The sequence below is a fragment of the Choloepus didactylus genome, chromosome 19 (genome assembly GCF_015220235.1).
Source record: "Choloepus didactylus isolate mChoDid1 chromosome 19, mChoDid1.pri, whole genome shotgun sequence".
NCBI lineage: Eukaryota > Metazoa > Chordata > Mammalia > Pilosa > Megalonychidae > Choloepus > Choloepus didactylus.
The window spans coordinates 48355416-48375738 of record NC_051325.1 but is presented as its reverse complement, the minus strand read 5'-3'; the positions used below and the strand labels follow the sequence as shown (position 1 = coordinate 48375738).

Below are 20323 nucleotides of genomic sequence, written 5' to 3'. Positions count from 1 at the left end.
GTCAATAATACTTTCCTTGCAAGGTTGTGTTAGTATTAGAAATAATGGGTGTATGATGCCTAGCTCAGATGATGAGATGCACAATTAAAGGTGGTAGTTACTACCAGCTGAAAAGTGAAGTTAAATTTAAGATGTAGCTTTGGTGTAGGGGAAACATTACAAGATGTGGAGCTTTAAAAAAAGGCTGGAGTGAAATCCTGGTATTGGAGATTGAATCCCCACCCCCCCACTAAAGACATGTTCAAGTCTTAATTCATGCTCCTGAGGGTGTGAACCCATTTGTAACTAGGACCTTTTTAGGAGGTATTATTAGTTAAGGTGTGGCCAAACTGAATCAGGTGGGCTTTAATCTGTATGACTTGATGCTTCACTTTATAAGTGAGGAAAACTGAATGCAGTCAGTGAGAGAAACTCAAAGGAAAAAGTCAGAAGTCAGTGGAAACCAGAAGAGCAGACACAAGGAGAGAAAGACTGCCATATGACAGAGAACTGCCATCACCAGAATGCTATTGACTCCAGGAGAAAGTATGGCCTTGTCGACATCTTGATTTTGATTATTAGACTTTCAAACCGAGAGACATTAAATTCTCATTGTTTAAACCAACACATCATGTGGTATTTGTCATAGCAGCCCTGGCAAACAAAAACATCTGGTTATGTCACTTTACAGTTGCAGTACCTTGGCCAAATGACAGTCTCTGAAAGCCCCAGTTTCCTCCTCTGTACAACATGGACAATTGCAGGAGCCCCTAATGAGATGCTCGGTGTTATAAAGATACTTCCCATACATGGAATCCTGACTGTAAACAAACACAGTATTATCACATAACATCTGAAAAGAGCCAACCTGCCTCTTCTTCATGGGGCTAAAATTCCTTTCTAATGTCATTTGGAGCCTATTTCTTTCTTTCTTTATTCAAACAGAAACAAGGTATTTAGGCAAAAACTTGTGATGCTATGGTAAAGTGTCAGGAACAGAGCAACTACCCACCTGGTTTAATTTCTTTTTCCTGCTTGCATCTCTTCGGATTTCCACTGTTGACTACTCAATGTGGAAATTCTAAGAAACCAGAAAGAAAAACAAAAATTACAATCAGAAAGGCTCAGGGGTTGTAAACTCAAATTCTCTTTGGGAGGATGAGTCAACAACATCTACGAACATAATAAAGATGCACATCCTTTGGGTCAGCCAAATTTCTAGAAATTTACGCAATAGACATGCTACCATAAATAAAAGGAGGTTCTATGAAACACTGTGTAAAACTAAAAACAAAAAAGGGAGAGAACAACTTAAAAGTCTGTTAATAGGAAAAGGGTTAAATTATTATATATCAATAAAATGGGAAACTATATGATTGAGAGTTCACTGTATTGACAAAAAAATGTACACACCCTTGTTAAAAAGTAAATTGCAAAATTGCATGTTTTTAATAAAAATATGAATATGAACATTTATGCTTAGAAAAAAGATACATACAGTATTTGTGTACAAACACATTATTTAAAATATACAGAAAAAGACAAACAGCTAACTATAAACAATGTTTCTCTCTGAGCCTTTGAAATATTAATGGAAAAGAAATGAAAGACTTCATTTTTTAAATTATTTATGTTTTGGTGAAAAATTTTAAAAAGGCATGTATTTGCAAAAAGATAACCAAATGGCCAAAAAGTACATGAAAAGATGCTCATCATCACTAGTCATTAGGGAAATGAAAATCAAACCATCAGATACCACTTCACAGCCACTTGGATGGCTATAATAATAATAATAGATGAAAAGAAAAATAAGTGTCACCAAAGATGTGGAGAAATGGAAACCCTTAGCATTGCTGGTGGGAATAAAAAACAGTGCAGTCACAGTGGAATAGTTTGCGGTTCCTAAAAATATAATAATTTTAAACATAAAATTATTATATAACCTAGCAATTCCACTCTTAGGCATATACCCAAAAGAATGGAAAACAGATGTTTACACAAAAACTTCTACTACATGAATGTTCAGAGCAGCACTATCCACAGCACCTAAAAGGTGGAAGTCACCCAACTGTCCATCAACAGATGATTAGACAAAAATGTGGCATATCCATACAATGGAATATTATATGGCAATAGAAAGAAATGAAGTACTGGTATATGTAGCAACATGAATTAGCCTTGAAAACATTATGCTAAATGAAAGAAGCCATAAGATCACATATTTACATGTGTCCAGAATAGGCAAATCCATTGAGACAGAAAGCGGATTAGTGGTTGCCAGTGGCTGGGAGGAGGGGGAATGGGCAGTGACTGCTAATAGGTATGGAGTTTCTTTTGGGGTCAATGAAAGTGTTCTAAAATTGACTATGGTGATTGTTGCACAACTCTGTGAATATACTAAAACCTACCAAATTGAATATTTTAAATAGGTGAAATGTATAGTGTGTGAGTTACTGTGCCAGTTTGGATGTATTATGTCCCTCAAGAAAAAGCCATGATTTTTTAATCCAGTCTCGTGGGATATTGGGATGAGGTTGTTTCCATGGAGATGTGACCCACCCAACTGTGAGTGACACCTTTGGTTAGGAAGTGACCTCTGATTGAATGTTTCCATGGAGGTGTGGTCCTGCCCATTCAACATGGGCCTTGATTAGTTCACTGGAGTCTTATAAAAGCTCACAAACAGAAGAACCTCAGAGCTGCAGCTGAAAGCACATTTTGAAGACAGCCATTGGAAGCTGACACTGACATTTTGGAATGCCATTTTGAAACACAACCTGGGAGCAAGCAGACACCAGCCACATGCCTTCCCAGCTAACAGAGGTTTTCCGGATGCCAATGGCCTTTCACCAGTGACGGTACCCTACAGTTGATGCCTTACCTTGGACACTTTATGGCCTTAAGACTGTAACTTTGTAACCAAATAAATCCCCTTTATAAAAGCCAATCCATTTCTGGTGTTATGCAAAACAGCAGCATTAGCAAACCGGAACAGTTACATCAACAAGGTTTTGTTTTTTTTTAAAGAAAAAAGCATGTATTAAACATTCATAAATATACATGCTTTCTAGAATTCTATGCCAAAATAAAATATCAGGAGTGAGGGAAAAAGACATTTTCAGACAAAGACTGCACAAGTTTACCATTCACAGATTCTGAGAAAATTCTTCAGTTAAAAGAAAACTATTTTCAGAAACTTAAATCCTCCAGAGTGTTCCCATGCCAGATAAGTCCCAAAACCCAGAGGCAAGAGCCTCTTCAAGAACATCAACCAGATGTGTCCCCCTTTCCCAAAATGTTGACAGACCTTTTCAATATGAACAAGTTAGGGTGGCATTGGCTAGACATCCCCGAAGATCAAGAAAGTGATTAAACGAGAGGAAGGGATAGCAACAGACATGATAAGACTTAATAAAGGATTACAAATACTGAATCTTTAAATAAACGTGTGGTTTTTTATTTTTTATTTTTTTATTTTTTAGTTGCTAGGGTATTACAACAGCTAAAAAGGAAATAAAGGAAATGGTGGAACTATAACCCATACATTCTTTGAAATTTGCTCTATAGCTACTTGTTAAATTGTACTTTGAAAATCATCACCTTTCTGTATACATACGTTATCATTTTTCTGGATGTATATTTCACAATAAAAAATGTAAAAAAAAAAACTAAACACAGAAAAATGAGATTTTAGAATCAACAGTGAGCAAAGAAATTAGTAAACATACTGGTAAATTTAAAGAAGTACTGATTTAACAAAATAAACTGGGGGGGGGACAAAAACAAGGTGGAAATAAAATAGTTGACAATAATAACACTGAAGATGGAAGAGAGATCAAAGTTAAAACTTTCTAAGGTCTTTGATTTATTTAGGACAAATACAGACATACTGTTTTACTTTAGACACTAAGCCCATGACGCATATTAAAAATTTAAAGGTAGTAACAAAAAATAGAAACAGGATACAAAAGTTCCAAACCAGCTTCTGGCTGGAAAAGTCTAATTATTAAAAAAAGGTCAACCCTTCCAAAGTTGCTCTGTAATTTCAATGAAATTTCAATAAGAATGCCAACAGTTTTTTGGGGGGGTAGGTAAGGGAGTGGATAAATTACTTTAAAGTGCATATGGAATAATAAGCATGCAAGAAAACTGGCCAAGAAATAGTCAAGAAAATTATGAAAAATAGCTAGGGGAATTTGTCTTAGATATATAAAAACTTACTATAAAGATATTATAAAAGAGATACGGTAATGGCATAAAACAAACAGGTCCATAGACTAGACTGGCAAGTCCAGAAATAGATATGAGAAAATAAAGGAACTTATTTATGACAAAGCAAAAGAGAATGCAAAAAAGAAAAGAAAGTTTATTTAATAACTATTTATTTAATAACTAGCATAACTAGTTACCTATCTAGGAGAAAGGTAGACCACTACATCTCACTATATATAATACAAATTCCAGAGGAATTAAAAGTTCTGGATTAAATTAACAATATTAGAAGAACATTTAGGAAAACAGTTATATAACTTTGAGAGAGGAGAAGACATTCCTAAACAAGGCAAGAAATCTGGACTCTATGAAAAGTAAAAAATACACATATTTTACAATTAAAAACTTAAAACTTTTTCTGTATCTCAGATATATAAAAATTTAAAAATCACTAATAGATTAGGAAAAATATTTGCAACACATGGAATCCTTAATATATAAATATATAAAGCACTCCCACAACTTGTTAAAAAAAAAGGGCAAACAACTCTTAAGGAAAAGAGGTTTAGGGAAATGAGCAGGGCATTCACAGAAAAAGAAAATGAAATAGCTAATCAACATGAAGCAATGCTGAATCTCACCAGTAGTAAAGAATATACAAAGTAAGCAACCATGAAACACCATTTTCCCCAGTCAGCTTGGCCATAAAATAAGAGTGTAAGAGAGAGGGAGGAAAGGAGGGATGAAGTAAGGATTCAAGGAAATAGAAGTACTCATATATTTCTCAGAGGAGTGTAAACTATTACAGCTCTTTGTAGAGTTGTATGGTATTATTTATTAAAATGTTAAATGCATATACCCTTTGACCCAACAATACTATTTTTGAAAATGTAATCTGTAGCACCAATATAGAATATGTATACAAGGATACTTAATGCCACAATATTTATAATGGCGGTTGGGGTGGGGGTGGAGGTGGGGGTGGGAAACAGGTGACAACTAGAATATCAGTCAAAGGAAAAAGTAGAAAAAACTGTGGTTCCTCTAGATCTATAGCTCTGAAGCTATTTAAGAGTGAATTAGTGGGAAAAGTCAATTGTAAAATAACAGATCAAGTTATGACCCCACTTTTGACAAAACAAATAACTACACATATACACAAACCCTATATCCATTTAAATATGAGCTTGGAGAAAGTTACATAAAGATACACACCAAGCTGAAAACACTGGTTATCTCAGAGGGATGGAAATGGAAGGAAGAGGAAGGGAAGAGGGAAATTATAACTTTTTCTTTACATATCTCCAAATTATTTAATTAGTTATGAGAAGCACATGTATTACTTTAGGGAAAAATTAGTAAAGACAATAAAAACAACAAAGAAAAAGAGTGCAGAGAAAGAATACTGGTAAACTGTTACATATTACCCATTTATTTTTACACGGAAAAGCACACTTTACTTCCTCAGCATTTATGATTTTTATATTAAAAAAGAAAAAATTCCTTACTAGAAAAAAAAATTTTCCCCCTTTAGCATCAAAAACAAAGCATAAAGCTTTTGCCTGAAATTGCCCTGTTTCAGTGGTGTGTGGGCTGGTTAATACACTGTTGACTTTTCTGTGGCTCCCTTCCTCCCCCAAACCCAATTTCCTGGGAGGTACCTGAAGTCGGGAACTGAGGCTCTGCAAACTGTAGCGTCGCTGCTCACCTGGCTCTCTTGGCCTCCAAGCAGATGCTCTGGCTTCCTATATCAAATGCGTCCTGGAATCTAGATAAGTAAAATGGAATAGTTTGCAAATTATTTTAAAGGAAGGAGAAAGGAGAGGAAATTGATTATCCAAGTGGGTGAAACGAAAGAGAAGAGGAGTAGCATTCACAACAAGCTCTTGAAGGAGCAGAGCATTCCAGGACCCATTTGATTTAGAAACCAAAGCATCTACTTGGAGGCCAAGAGAGCCAGGTGAGCAGAGTTTACCTTCCAGGTACACCCAAAATGCCCTCTCCCGGTGGAATGTTCTGTTTTTAACTTTTATTTCATTGAAATAATAATGATACCTCACATTTCTCAGCACTTCACATTTTATGAAGCATTTAAAGATACCTTATCTTAATTGATTTTCACAGTGATCCTGAGATCGGATCAGCATCATTCCCACTTACAGATGAAAATGAGGCCCAGAGAAGTTCAGGATCTTTCTCAGGTCACACAAAGTTGGTGACAGAGCTGCAGTATAAACTCACACCTCTGAATCCATATCCAGTAAAGAGCTCAAGTTTGAAATCGCAGAGAGAAAGGGGAACTATTGGCAGACAAACGAATAAAAACAGGCTCTTGGGAGTAACAGATTCCTACCATAGTCTCTTCCTGCCCCTGATGAAAAATTCTAGACTAGGAGTAGTAGTCAATGTCAACTCAGAGAAAAAGTTTACTTATATACTGTAATATAGCTGCTAAATAAGAGAAGAGAAATCCCCTTTTTAAAATAGCTTTCCCATGCTCCTCCCTGTTGGCCTGCCCACATCCTACCCACCCTAAAAGGCTGCTAAATCTGAAGGCCCTGGCGTGCTACTCTTTCATCTCCAGGCCTCCAGGACCCAGCCCTGGGCCTAGCACAGACTACAGCCACTACCTCCCACACCTCAAATCCATCCACTTCTTCCAGCTCCACTCCAGCTCCAGGTTCTATTTGTCAATTATTTCTCCACTTTACTGTCACAGCCTCTTCACTTAGCTCCACTCTGGCTTCCCTATCTGTGCTCCATACAGCAAGCATCACCCACAAAGGCCTGCATCCTCTGGCCCTGTCTGATGCTCTTAACTCTTCCCTATCCCTAACCACCCATTTCTGTCTTCCCTTCCCCTCACTGGCCCCCTTTCAGTTTCTCCAACATCACCCCTGCTTTCCTGCCTCAGGTCCATTCCCACTTGTACCTCCGTCTCCCGGGACTATTCTTTCCACTCCCCCCTTAGCTCTAGGCCAGACTGACTCATCTCAGCTTAAACGCCACCTCTGCGAGCAAGCCTGCCCTGATCACACTCTCTGTATCCTCTATCACTTTATAAACTTCACCCTGATTGCTTAAGTCACAACCCCGTATTTATCCTGTCGGCTTCTTGTGAGCAAGGGCCATGCCTGTTTTATTTAATACTGTCCACCTATCACCTTGCCCAGTGCCTGGCAGACATGAAATGCTCAATAAACACTGGCTGAATACATGAAATATTTATTGAAGTGAACCGAAGTCTTGGCTCAAATGCCTCTGCTCCTCTACTTCCTCCAGCTTTCCACAGCACACTGGACCACTCTTGAGGCACATTATCCAATGTATTAGAGTTATCTGAGTCTTTTTCTCCTATCCAACTCCGAGCAACATTTAAATCCTATTTACCTTGGTATAAAGCACCTTGCATAATGCCGAACACAGAAAGCATTCTTAACAGCAGATGCATGCACGTGTACACATAAAGCCCAAATGAAGGCTGCAGCCTCTAACCAACCAGATAGTAGTTTTCCTGCCCAGTGAGCAGTGGCACAGGACATGAACATCTTTTGAGTTCTGCAAACAAATACAAGACTCTGTCCAGGGAGAAACTAAAATTAGAGCTAAACTTGAAATGCAGTGGTAGCATGTGGATGAGGAACTGGGGGCAGGCCCATTCATATTGCTAATGGGAACTTAAAAAGCTAGAAACCTTCTGGGGCAAAATTGGGAATATATATCAGATATCTAAAAAAAAATTCATGCCTTTTGACCCAGCCATGCCTTATTAAAAAATTGGAGAAATTAAATCAATGAATTGTGATTTAAGTATGTTTTGCTGTATTATCTAGCTTTCCTTCTATGAACATGTTTTACTTTTGCAATCAGAAAAAAAAACTCAATAATTGTTATAAAAACAAACCAACAACAAAATCCAGTGGTGATTTCAGACTACAAAATCACCCATCCCTGTATTCCCTTACAGGGAAATACCTGGGACTCCAGATTCAGGGTCCCTTAGAGTGGGGCCCTATATTTTGTGAGGAAGGGTTCCTTTCATGTTTCTGAAGCTTTAGATGATAGGAAGGTGCTGGGAGTGAGAGCTTCAGCAGGGGCAGCTGTTTCTCCCTAGTAGAAAGCTGGCGAGGTGTTGAGTCAGGAAATGGAGAGAGAGTGTGGTAGTCATCAACCCAGCTATAAGGACTGGAAAGATTTCAGGAAGTTCCTTTCGTGAGATGCTGGCATTCTGTAGCACGTTCACATCTTTCTTTCACAGAACTTTGTACACAGCATTGTACTTATTCATCCACCTGCCCATCTTCGCTACTGCTGGGAGAACTCCACAAGCCCAGAGGCCATGTATTAATTACCCTTAATCAGCCCAGTGCTTAGTACCCAGGAGGCCCCCAGTATACACTAACATTGAATGTTAGAGAGCACGCCTATAAAGTACTACACATAATAACTGACCTAGGCCCCTGGGATGTAATAAGACATTAGCTACCAAATACTTCATTTCTTTAGTGCCTTAAAGGTCCATTATTCAGTTCTGGAGAGCCAAGTTGAAGACCAGTAATTTCCTGAAAGATTAAATAGGCTTCTTTTAACATTACAAAATGCTGGCTTCCGCCAGTGAGAGCTGATGCGTTTTAACCTGCGATTCAGAATCACTCAGCATAACCGTTAACTGCCACTTCCAAAGAAGCCACTCTTTGAAGAAGTACTCAAAGTTTGCATAAAGCATTTCTGAAAGATTTCCAGGAGGTAGTGAGCTCAGCCTTGGGTCATGATTAATAATTTGTTTCCAAGAACTTTAGATTTTCCACCTCTGTCTCCACTTAGGAATCACTTCAGGCCCCGCATGAAAACGCTCAGCAGAGTTAATTGGGCAAGCTCGGCTTCTTCTCACATGCAGAAAGTAACACCTGCTACCAGCTTCTTCCTTAAGTGGTTGTGCCAGGGTCCTCTGGTCCCAGGAGAACAGCATCTGCTTCCACTGTGGGCCTCACCACCAGCTGGATGATTTGATGTTCAGCATCACTTGATGGTGTAACAGGAAATAGCTGTGAAGCTTGGTTTGAAGCGCCACATGGCATCCCTAGGGTCAAATCACTGGGAATTTCAAAACTGATGAGTTCAGAGACGACTGCAGCTTCCTTATAGAAATGCCATCCTGAAGATCATTTATGACTGAGGGGGCAGATGCCTGTGTACATTGGAAACTATAAAACAGCTAATCCTGAGCATTTCTATTTTTTACAGAATAAATGCTTTACCAGTCTTATCCCATTTCATCTTATGAAAACCCTTTGAGGTGGGTATGACTGTTAACCCCACTGGAAAAAAGAGAAGCAGGCTCTGTGAGGTGAGGTGATTTGTTCACAATTTCTCAGCTAGCAGGTGGTGGAGAGCAGAGCTCTTATCTGCTTCCCTGGCTTCTCACTGAAGCAAAGTTGTACAAATTGGTAGGTAGTGCAGACACCAACAGTCCAGGGGGGTTGCAATGCAAATGCCCGCAGGGGCCAGAGGCAAGCAGAAGGCGAGAAAGCACAGCAGACCAATGGAAGAACAGAGCAGATGGTAATAAACTGAGAACACAGCCCACCTAAAGACATTCAAATTAAAAAACAAAACAAAACAAAACAAAACACTCGGACTTCTGACTCTAGCCCAGTCCTCATTTCACAGATGGGGGACTGAGGTTCCAACAGGTGATGTGAAAGCACCATCACCTATTTTCTGTGAGACCTCGGGCAACTCATTTCTCCTTTGTGCCCCACTTATGTGTAAAATGGGGGTAATCTTGGTCTCACATCATTGCTGTGAAGATAAAAAGGAGTCAAGATGCCCAGACCCATGCATGACATGTGTTTCAGCAAGACAGAAAAGACAAATAAGAGACAACTAAATGTAATGTGGTATGCTGGTGGGATCCTGGAAGATAAAAGCATGATAGGTAAAAACTAAGGAAATATGATTAAAGTATAGATTTTAGTTAATAATAATATATCAATATTGGTTCATTAATTGTAACAAATGTTCTATACCAATATAAGATATTAACAATAGAGGAAAACTGTGCAACTTGGGAGATGTATATTGCAACTCTGTACTATCTGAAGGAAAAAAAATTTTTTTTGGACAACTAAGAGCTCTGGAAATAGTAGTCTCTTCCATAACTTGCCCCTACTCCAAGAGGCTCTAAGCTTTTTACTGCCAGGGAGGGGAGGAGCTGTATTAGGAAAAGCACACTGAAAACAGTGCTGACTGTGACAGCACCAAACAAGAAACTAAAGCCCTCACCTGGTACATGAAGCCCTGACTGACATACACTAGGCATCCCACCACATTTCCACCCCACCTCTCCCTGACAAGGACCACAAAGACCAGGAAACTTCCTTCCAGAATATCCCCCACTGACCACCACAGCATGAAGAGAGAAGATTTTGTAATTATTTGAAGTCTCAAGATCCTGGGAGTCTGGGGGTGAGGCAGAGGAGGAGGCCGTGCCCACAGGTGGTTCCATGGCAACAAATGAACCACTCCCCACCCCCGCACCACCAAGGCCTTGGCTGCTGGGGAAGGCTGCAGCTCTGAGATATGCCAAGGGGCTTTGAGAACTCTCTTCTAAACCATGATCTTAATTCAAACAAATAGTTTTTAAATACTACAGCTCCCTGAGGCTTAAGGTCTCAATCCTTACATTACCAGGACCTAGAACCTTAGAAACTCAAAATCCAAGACTTGATGATGACTTCTTTGGCTTTTTTTTTTTTTTTTTTACTTTGGCTGTGGCCATCCTTTTCCTGAGCAGAGAAGGCCATGTCTAGTTGAAATGAAGGAGAAGGCAGGCAAATAATTGGACAAAGTGAGTTCCCTCCTTTTCTCTCTCTTTTGCCAAGCTAAGTAGTAATATGGTGGGCTTTAAGTTAAAATTGAGTGTGATGTGTCTTCTCTGTACCTTGTATTAGGCAATGGAGAATAGTGATGGACTAAACAGAAACAAAAGAGAGGATGTATATAGTCTAGTGGAGAGAGTGAAGCGAAATTTTGCTGCTAATTATGTGTAAATACAGTTTAGGTAAACACTATGAAGGAGTTCAGGATAATATGGGAAAATATAGTGGAGATTTACCCTCAGTCAATGGATAAGGGAATAATAACACTGACCTCCTAGTGTCATGTAAAGGTTTGAGCATCACATAGGGTCTAGCACTTAAGAGGTGAACAATGTTAATTTTTTTCTTCTTCCTCCCCAATATGTACGCATGCGTATACACACATGCACAGGCACACACAACCCATCCTGAGAGTTTTTTCCTCTTTTTTCAAGAACTCCAAACCTGACAAAACCGTAAAAACAAAGAAGTAGCTTAACATTATCTACTTTTGTCCTCTTTTAATTGTCCTATTGGCACCAGTATTTAGTCACTCTGGGATACTGAAAACCAAGGGGAATTTACTCCTTAAGCCATATGGGTCCTCCTCAAAGGGAAAAGAAATATGGATGGTTTGTTTCTAGCTGAATATAGAAATATATAGATCATCAATTTTTGCCCCCTCATTTAGGTACAAATGAGGAAGCCAAGGCCCAGAGAGTATAAAATACTTGCCCAGGGTCACTCAGTTTCCTTGGATGGCCCTTCTAATATCCAATGCCTTTTTTTTAAATGAAGCCTTTCCTCTTTTAACTTTTCAAATATATTTAACCTGCCTGCAGAGGCACCAGGTAACAGCTGCTACAAGCCATGGATCATATTTACACCTCCTGAGAACCCTCAGCCCAGACACTCACTAATGAGGGGTCTGGGAGCAATAAGGTCCCCCTCCCTTCCTCTCTGCACAAAGTGTTGGCTTGGTTTAAAATTCTGAAACCAGACACCCACAAATAAAATGCCCAAGGGTTTATATTTCTGTTTATTTTCTAGAAATAAACAACAAATTTTTAAAAGGAAGCAATAAAAAGATCACAAAGCCAAAGTTAAAAGATTTCTAACTCCTTTTTCCATCTCAGAGTTCACACAGCAAAAGCAGCATTGGGGGTTCACTTCATGAAATCTAACTATATCTATATCTTAAATTAAAAACATCCATCTTATAACTGTGAGGGGAAGATTATGGGTAATTTTCACTCTCAAAGACATCTTTATTTCTGAAATTTGTGCAACTTTGTAACTAGGGGAAAAATGTTCTACAAACATCAATTTCTAAGGAGGGATTTACTTCTTAACCTACATTTGGGAGAAGGAGCTGACTTTAAGACACTAAATATTGTGTTACATTTCTTTGGGTAAAAACTAAAAGAGCAATTTTAAAACATTTTCATTACTCCAATTAAAAAAAAAAGTAAAAGAGCATTTGAATGGAGCCCATCTGTGAGACTTGAGGTTCCGACTCTTAGTCCTAAACAGTTTCAGACAAAGCCATGATTTTCAGAATAAGCTCACAAACATTATAATATAAAATAGGCACTTTGTGACCAACAGGCTGGAAAATAAGCCCTCCAAAGAGCTTTGCTTTTCCTGGGGGTGGAAATGAAAGAGGAGAGTGAAGTTCTACTTACAAGAGCAAAGAGTTTCCCGAAAGTCCAGGTCCTCAGTCAGAAGAGAAGGTAGAATTTAAGAAATCAGGATTTGCCCCCTTTTGAAGGTGAGGCAGGGTTGGCAAACCAAGCCGATGGGTGCAGGCAGAATTTCCTCTTGCTCTCTTTCCCACTCTCTCTTTCCTGTCTGTGGTCTCCTAAACAAAATGCACTTCGAGGTTTTAGTGGGTGTTTCCCACATCTCAGGCCAAGTCAGTTCCCATTTGTTGTAATCCAACACTCGGCCTGATGATGTCAGCCACTCAACTCACTTGCTCAGTTTCCACCTCTCTGTCTGCAAAGAGAGATCTATTTCCTTTGGACAATGAGCCAGGGGGTTGAAACTGCATCTCAGGCTGGTCACATTTGCCTAACATCCTTCCTTCAATTTTTAACACTGCAGCCTTAGTGACAAAAGGCTTCCTATCCACTCACTCAGCCAGCACTCCCAGCGTAAATCCGTTTGCATCTTAGTCACTGCCGACTGTGGGCTATCTTGTTTGCTTTGCTGTATTTTAATTCATTTCTTTGGTGTGTAATGTACTAGTTAAGAGAAAGATCTGTAACCCCCTCCCCCCATCCCCATCTCTTTCTTACTGTCAAAATTTCCAAGTTATTCAACCTCTCTATAATGGTTCCTGGGTACAACTTGAACACAGAAAGGGAATCTGTCTCCCACTTAGGTTAGATGACACATGAGAGGGAAACTGGGTTCCAGTCTCAGTCACACCCTTAGCTGGATAAACGGCCTCAAGCAAGTCACCTCCCTCAGTTTCCTCATCAATAAACTGATGGCTTTGGTGCCTTCTGCTTCTGAAATGCCATGACTAAAAATTTATCTGAGGAATAAACCAGAATGAGGAATTTATCAACAAAAGTGATACAGGGCAATTTACTAAAGTGAGTATGTACATGCTTGAGGAAAGGAAGAAGAACCCTGGTGTGGTCAGAGGCCACTGCACAAGATGCCAGACTCAGCTGGGTTCCTTTAACCCCCTTTATGGTGGCGCTGAACAGTTTCTCTGTGAGAAAACCAAAAAGAATTTACTGAACAAGTCCTGAGGGACATGAAAAGAGGTAGCATAAACTACTAGATAAGATAAACAAGCAAGAGAATTTAACTGTTCTTTGGGACTAAAATGGACCAGCAGTGGTTACGAGATAATAATCTCTTGCATTTGTAGAGTGCTTGATGGTGAAGACATATAAACCTCTCTACTTTTGTGTACTATGGGAAGCTGTGATATGATATGAGCATCAATTTGGGAGCTGGAGCTGTGGATCTGAATCCTGTGTGACTACCTTCAAGTTTTTCAATCGTAAAATGGAATACCAACCAGTACCTCTATTTTCATATTGTGAGAATTAAATGAGATATGCATAATGGAATCACAAGTATGTGGCATACAGTAAGTGTTCAATAGATGTTAGCTCTCATTGCTGAACATAATCTCATTTAATTCTCATAACACCCTTAGTAGTATTAGGTACCCAGGAGCAGAATTACGAATCTCTTTTTCCTGGCCAAAGTCACACAGCTCAATGAAAGGGCCAAAATTAGAAACCAAGTCTCTTGACTCCTACCTAAATGAAAACACATGCCACACACATATTAATGCCATTTCTCAAAATGGTCTTACTCCACTAAGCTTATTTCTCTTATTTCTAAATAGGTTCATGCCCACTGAGAAAAACAAGCTAAGCTTCTTATTCATACAAAACAGAGACAGGTAAGAAGTAGGAGAGAGTTTTCCTGAGCTCTGTGGCCTAGCAGGATACACTGGGAATGCTGTTGCATAACAGAAACGTTTCAGGCCACAGGGTCAAAGGGGGTGTGTATGTGCTTTGCTACCAAAATACTGTATGGCCTTAAGTAAGTCTGGGCTCCAACTGACCCTCCCAAGTCCGGGGAGATCTGATCCTGTCTTAAAGCTATTTGGATGGAGAGTTGGGGTTGGAGCTCTGTTGGAAAGAGGCTATTTATAGGTAGAGGTAAGGCTATGGAATTTTGTGATTTAACAAGAATTTTAATTAGCTCTCAGGAAACTGTGATGTTAACCAGGGAAGGCCCAAGCAAAAGGCTATATTAGGAGAGACTGCCAAGGAGAAGGTTTTTCAACAAGTTTGTGTAGGACTGTAGTGGGATAAAAAGACCACCAGATTGGTAACCCATGAGAGCAGCAGATAACAGCTTGGATAGACCTTGGTTTCCTTCCCGTCCTCGGACCTTCTAGCTGTATGTGACCTTGAGCAAGTTGTTTAACTTCTCCACTGGTGGCTCCCCAGTGTCAAATGAGAATAGCAGCACCTACCAAACAAGGTTCTTGTGTTAATTAAGTGCTGGGAACATACTATAAGTTTAAAAAGTACTGGCAAAAAATAAGCTACAGTGTCCTAATAGCAAAGACATTAATTTCTAATTCTGATTCAGTTTCACCATCCTCTGCCCTGAGGATGATATGACAGTGAATGAATAAGGTCAAGAACGCTAAGAAGTCAGAATGTCATGATGAGTAATGAGCAAAAGTCCACCAAGAGCTGGCAGTTTTAGAGGGACTGGAGGCCAGGACGATTGTTGGGCTCCAGAAGCTCGAGTGGGCATCAGGAAATGGAGCTGGGCTCTTGACAGATCAAGTCGACTGACTTCACCCTCAGTGCTTTGAGTCATGGTTTGTTACTTGAACAAAAATAATAGTAAGGAGCCCGTTCATAAAAACAGGATATCATTTTCTTCAACAACATATACTTTGTAGCACTTGCCTTGCAGATTGAATGATTCTACAAGGGAAGAGAGTAACACCCTTGTTATAACTGACAACAGTAGACACATTTTGTGGACTGGTACCAGGAGCAAACTCTGTGCTGAGCACTCTGGAAACACCATTTCATATAATCCTCACAACAGTTGGACATGCAGGAAGTATTATTAATGTTGTCATTTTACATTAGGGAAAACTGATGTGTGGCGAGGCTGACCCACCTGCTCAGAGATTCAGGGGAGAGTGGTAGAGACTGCACTTTAACCCAGGACAGTCTGGGACCCAGCCTGTATTCTTAATCACCCGTGTTCTACTGCCTCTTAAAAGGCTTACCTGCAGGAAACCTGGCAGATCTTCAAAGCCAGCAACATCAGCTATGCTTAAGGATAAAGGAAACTATGGCTGCTAAAGCAAGTAAAGGTGGTCTGAGGGGCTCCAAAGCAGCCCCTTTGCAGCAAAGCCAGACTTAATTCCCACCCTTGCCCAGTCCGGAAGGAGTCTCTCCCTCCTCCGAATTTCCTTAGAACTTTATCCGTTTCTCAAGGAATTTAAACTTTTCTGTTTTGAGGAATATTTATTTCTAGGCAGGTCTTATTTTTCTCTGCTAGAATTTGAACTACTTAAGGAAAAAAGACCTATGTTTAATTCATTAGCATTTTGTATATATTATGAGACACTTACTAAAATAAGGAAATCTATAAACAAATCAGAACTCATTTTTTATTGAATGTTTACCATATGCTAGATACTATTCTGAATTTTATATATATAGATTACCTCATTTAATCCCCACAAGAATCCCTATGAGGGATTCAAATTATTTTCATTTGACACATGAGGAATTTCAAACACAGATCAACTGAGTAACTTGTTCAATTAGAAACTGACAGATATCTGTTAAAAGGTGTGTATGAATGAATAAATTCTGGCCACTGCTAGCCACCTTCTAGTCCAAACAGCTGCTATAAGATGCAATTAGATCTTCACCCTAACAAAGACAAGGTTTCAATTTTCATGCCATTTCAAACTCACTTACTCATTAGGCCACACAGCTAAAAGGTCCACTTTTTTGCTAGACATAATTCATTGAGAAGAAGATGGACTGAGATTTATATATAAAAGTAGATTTTTTCTTGCCAATTATAAAAAATAGAAAGGAAATCATACATCATCCCACCACCCTAAAACAACCCCAGTTAACTTTCTTGTGTGCGGACCCAGAGACAGAACCACATCTTCACTCAAAATAATGTTTGGAAGTCAGAAACCCAAGCAAGTCATTTTGGGGTGGGAGGTGAGTGAGAGAGGGAGGGAGTCAACTTCACAAAAGAGGACCAAGAAATGTTCCATATATTTTTTTAGGGTCTGGAATACACCTGTCTGCTTCTTCTATGGTGTTTGACGTTTTGAGGCTCCTCTTTCTGGGCTTTTCTGAGGCAGTAAAGCCTGGTGCTCTAACAGTACGAGACTTTCTACTGGCTTCAGGCTCTCGTTTGCCAGTGCACTTTGAAAGATAAATCTGACTGCCCCTCCCTCTTGATCTAGTTAGCTCTTATTCAGCCATCAGGTGGCAGAATCAGTGTTCCTTCTTTAGGGAGACCTTCCCTGTCCTCTGACCCATTTAGCACCCCTGCTCTGCAGGTCCCATGCCACCTTCTAGTCTCCTCATAACCCTCAGCAGACAATCTTGTAAGTGTGTGTTACATGTGTTGCCCTGCCAGATGGCAAGTTCCAGGGGGTCAACGACACATCTCCCTTGTTCATGGAGAGATCTGTCCCAAGTGCCTAGAATGGTGCCTGGCACAGAATAGGAAACAACAAGTATTCTACAAACAAACAAATAGCTAAATCCTGCCTAGTCCAGGCTTGGGGTAAAGCAATAGCGTGCTGTAAGAATCAGGCCTTCTCATCTCTGACCTGCTTCAGATGCCTAAGAAGAAGAGCTAGGTCATCCAGACACAGAACATGGTTACACAAGGTCAACTCTTGAACATCAGAAATGGGTTAGCACCAGGCATTTTTTTTGACAAGTAGGAGCAACAGGGCATGGTGATTAAGAGTCCCTGGTCAGGAAGCAAAGATCAGGTTTTGAATCTTGCCTTGTAGTAACTTGTCCAACCTGGGGAAAGTTACTTAATTTCTCTAAGAACTATTTCCTCATAGTGTTGTTGTGGGGATTAGCAAATGTAACAGACTAATTTAACAAACAATGCCAAGACTGTCTTGGTTCTAGGGATACAGTGGTGAGCAAAGCAGATACAGACTTGGCCCTCCTGGAGTTTATACTCCACTGGGGAGAGACGCAATAAGTAAATACAGAATATAATAAAAGTTAGTGATAAGTGCTACACTGAAAAATACGACAGGGTAAGGAGATAGAAAATAACAGGGCTGCTATTTTAGAAAGGATACAGCCAGGCCTCTCTGAAGAGATGACATTTCAGCAAAGCCCTGAATAAGATAAGGGAGTAAGCAATGAAGATACGTAGGTGAGGACCTTCAAGACTTGGATGGTTCCAGATATATGAAAGGCATTTATATAGCTTTGGCAACTGGTGCATGATAAAAGATAGAAAAATATTAGCTATTAGCATCCAGTTTAAGATGATATGGAAAACAAGTGTTCTGCCTTGCTTCCCTAAGGAGATTTCAGTGAAATATTCCTAAGAAGCAAAAAGAGTAAATTACTATAGCAGGGAGTACTGTTTATCTGCTGTGCTAGTTTGAACTGTTATGTACCCCATAAAAGACTATGTTCTTTAATCCAATCTTATGGGTGCAGACTTATTGTGGGTGGGATCTTTTGATTGGGTTGTTTCCATGGAGATGTGACCCACCCAATTGTGAGTAGGACCTTTTGATTATTTCTATGGAGGTGTGACCCTGCCCTTCAAGGTGTATCTTAAATTAGTTTACTGGCATCTTCTGTAGGAGGATAGAAGGCAGAGACATTTTGAAGAGAGCTTACAGAGATGCTTAGAGAGAAAAAGCCCAGAGACATTTTGGAGACAGCTGTTGAAACCAGACATTTGGAGTTGCTAAGCTAAGAGATGAAGCCCAGAGTTTGCCCCAGAGAAGCTACGTAAGAACTCACAGATACTTACAGAGAAGGCCACTGGAATCAGAAGCTGAAAGCAACGTAACCTGGAAGGACCAGCAGATGCCAGCCACTTGCCTTCCCAGCTGACAGAGGTGTTCTAGATGCCATCGGCCTTTCCTCAGTGAAGGTATCCTCTTGTTGATGCCTCAGTTTGGACACTTTTATGGCCTTAGAACTGTAAATTTGTAACCTAATAAATTCCCATTTATAAAAGCCATTCCATTTCTGGTATTTTGCATTCCAGCGGCTTTAGCAAACCAGAACATTCCTCAATACATACTTCCCCCAATTCACCTCAAAAACAGACCCCTGAGTTTTAGCTAGTAGCAGGACTGCTCAGAATAAGGACCACATTTCACAGCCTTCCCTTGAGTCATGGGGAGTCAGGACTGGAAGGACTGCATGTGACTTTCAGGAAGTATCCTTAAAGGAAGAAGCAGTGCCCTTCTTTGTTTCATCCTTTTTCCTGCTGGTAGAATATGGACTTTAAGGCTGGAGCTCTAGTAGCTGTCTTGGACCATAAGGAGACCTTAGCCATGGCAGCCATGCAAGGTAGAGCAACCAAAGAGAAGAAGCCCAGATCCCTGACTCCATGGAAAGCAAAATCAGCCTAGGACTAACTAAATCTGGCTTCCTGAATGACAGGAGTAAGTAAACATATATCTTGTTTAAACTATCATTGTGCTTTTCCTGTTTCTCTGAACCTAAATAAATTCTGACTAACAAAATCCGAAACAGTAAAAATAGTGGACATAGGTTGGGGGGAGGTTTGGGGGTGAGGAGTGGGGAGGATAGGGAAGGTAGGGAAAGAATCCTTAGGGAACAAGGCACTTCATTTCAAAAAACTTCTAAAAAACAGAAAAAAACAGATGCATGAAAACAGATAAAAGCCAAAGTCCAGACTACAGGGACAAAAACGTACCTTTGAAAGTGGGAGACAAGCTGCTCTGTGGGATGCCACCGAGGCTTTGGGCTTGGAGATGGTAGGTAGGGCCAAGAAGATTTAGGAGCAGGGTCAAAAATTAGGGGACCCACTGAAGCGCTGGTCTTCTGGATAATCACTGTGCCATTAAGTCCCCCACCCTAACATCCCTAACACACAGTGGGCCTAGAGCCCCACATAACCCCAAAAATAGGAGGGCTCTTTAAATAAATGGAATGAACTGCCTGGGGTGATTTAGAGCTTCTAGTAAGAGACCTAGCACCCCCATTCTGACATACGAAGGGTCTTCAGTCTAACCTTTAAGTTGGCAGAGAGCTCCCAGAAGCTTCCCGGCCAGGGGAGAAGCTCAAGGGCAAACAGACAACCAATTCCAATTCCTGAGGAAACCAAAGCCAACCTCCTAGAACAATCAATGGGAGCCTTTCCATTATTGCCTATGAATGGCCAAAAAAGCATCAAAGGGCAGCTAAAGAAAACCAACAGCATGACAAAGACTAAAATAAAGAGGAAACAGATACTATCAGAGAAAGGGAAATTTAGACAAATGAGAACCTTAAAAATAAAAAATAAAAAAAGTCTATGCCTTCAGATAAATTCTTAAGATATTGAGATATTGGATCCATAAAACCAAAAAGGAATACACTGACCAAAAAAAGGCCCTTGGAAATTAAACAATATGGACACTGAAATTAAAAATTCATAGAATGACCGGAAAATAAGAAAAGGAAATCTTTCAAACTATAGGGGAAAAAATATTCACAGGATTA

General features: G+C 39.9%; 1 protein-coding gene across 5 annotated transcripts in view; it reads right to left on the bottom strand.

Moving 5' to 3' along the window:
- Positions 1 to 20323, bottom strand: part of PKIG (cAMP-dependent protein kinase inhibitor gamma) — a 108470-nt gene that overhangs the window by 27382 nt on the left and 60765 nt on the right. Inside the window, exons 1-3 of one of the 5 annotated variants that reach the window (XM_037812472.1) lie at positions 12737 to 12925; positions 5853 to 5959; positions 992 to 1060 (exon numbers count right to left, since the gene is read on the bottom strand). The gene's annotated coding sequence lies outside the window, so the exon portion shown is untranslated. Of the gene's footprint in view, positions 1 to 991; positions 1061 to 5852; positions 5960 to 12736; positions 12926 to 20323 lie in introns of those variants that run through there. The other 4 variants (XM_037812474.1, XM_037812473.1, XM_037812475.1 and 1 more) reach the window with 4 other exon arrangements.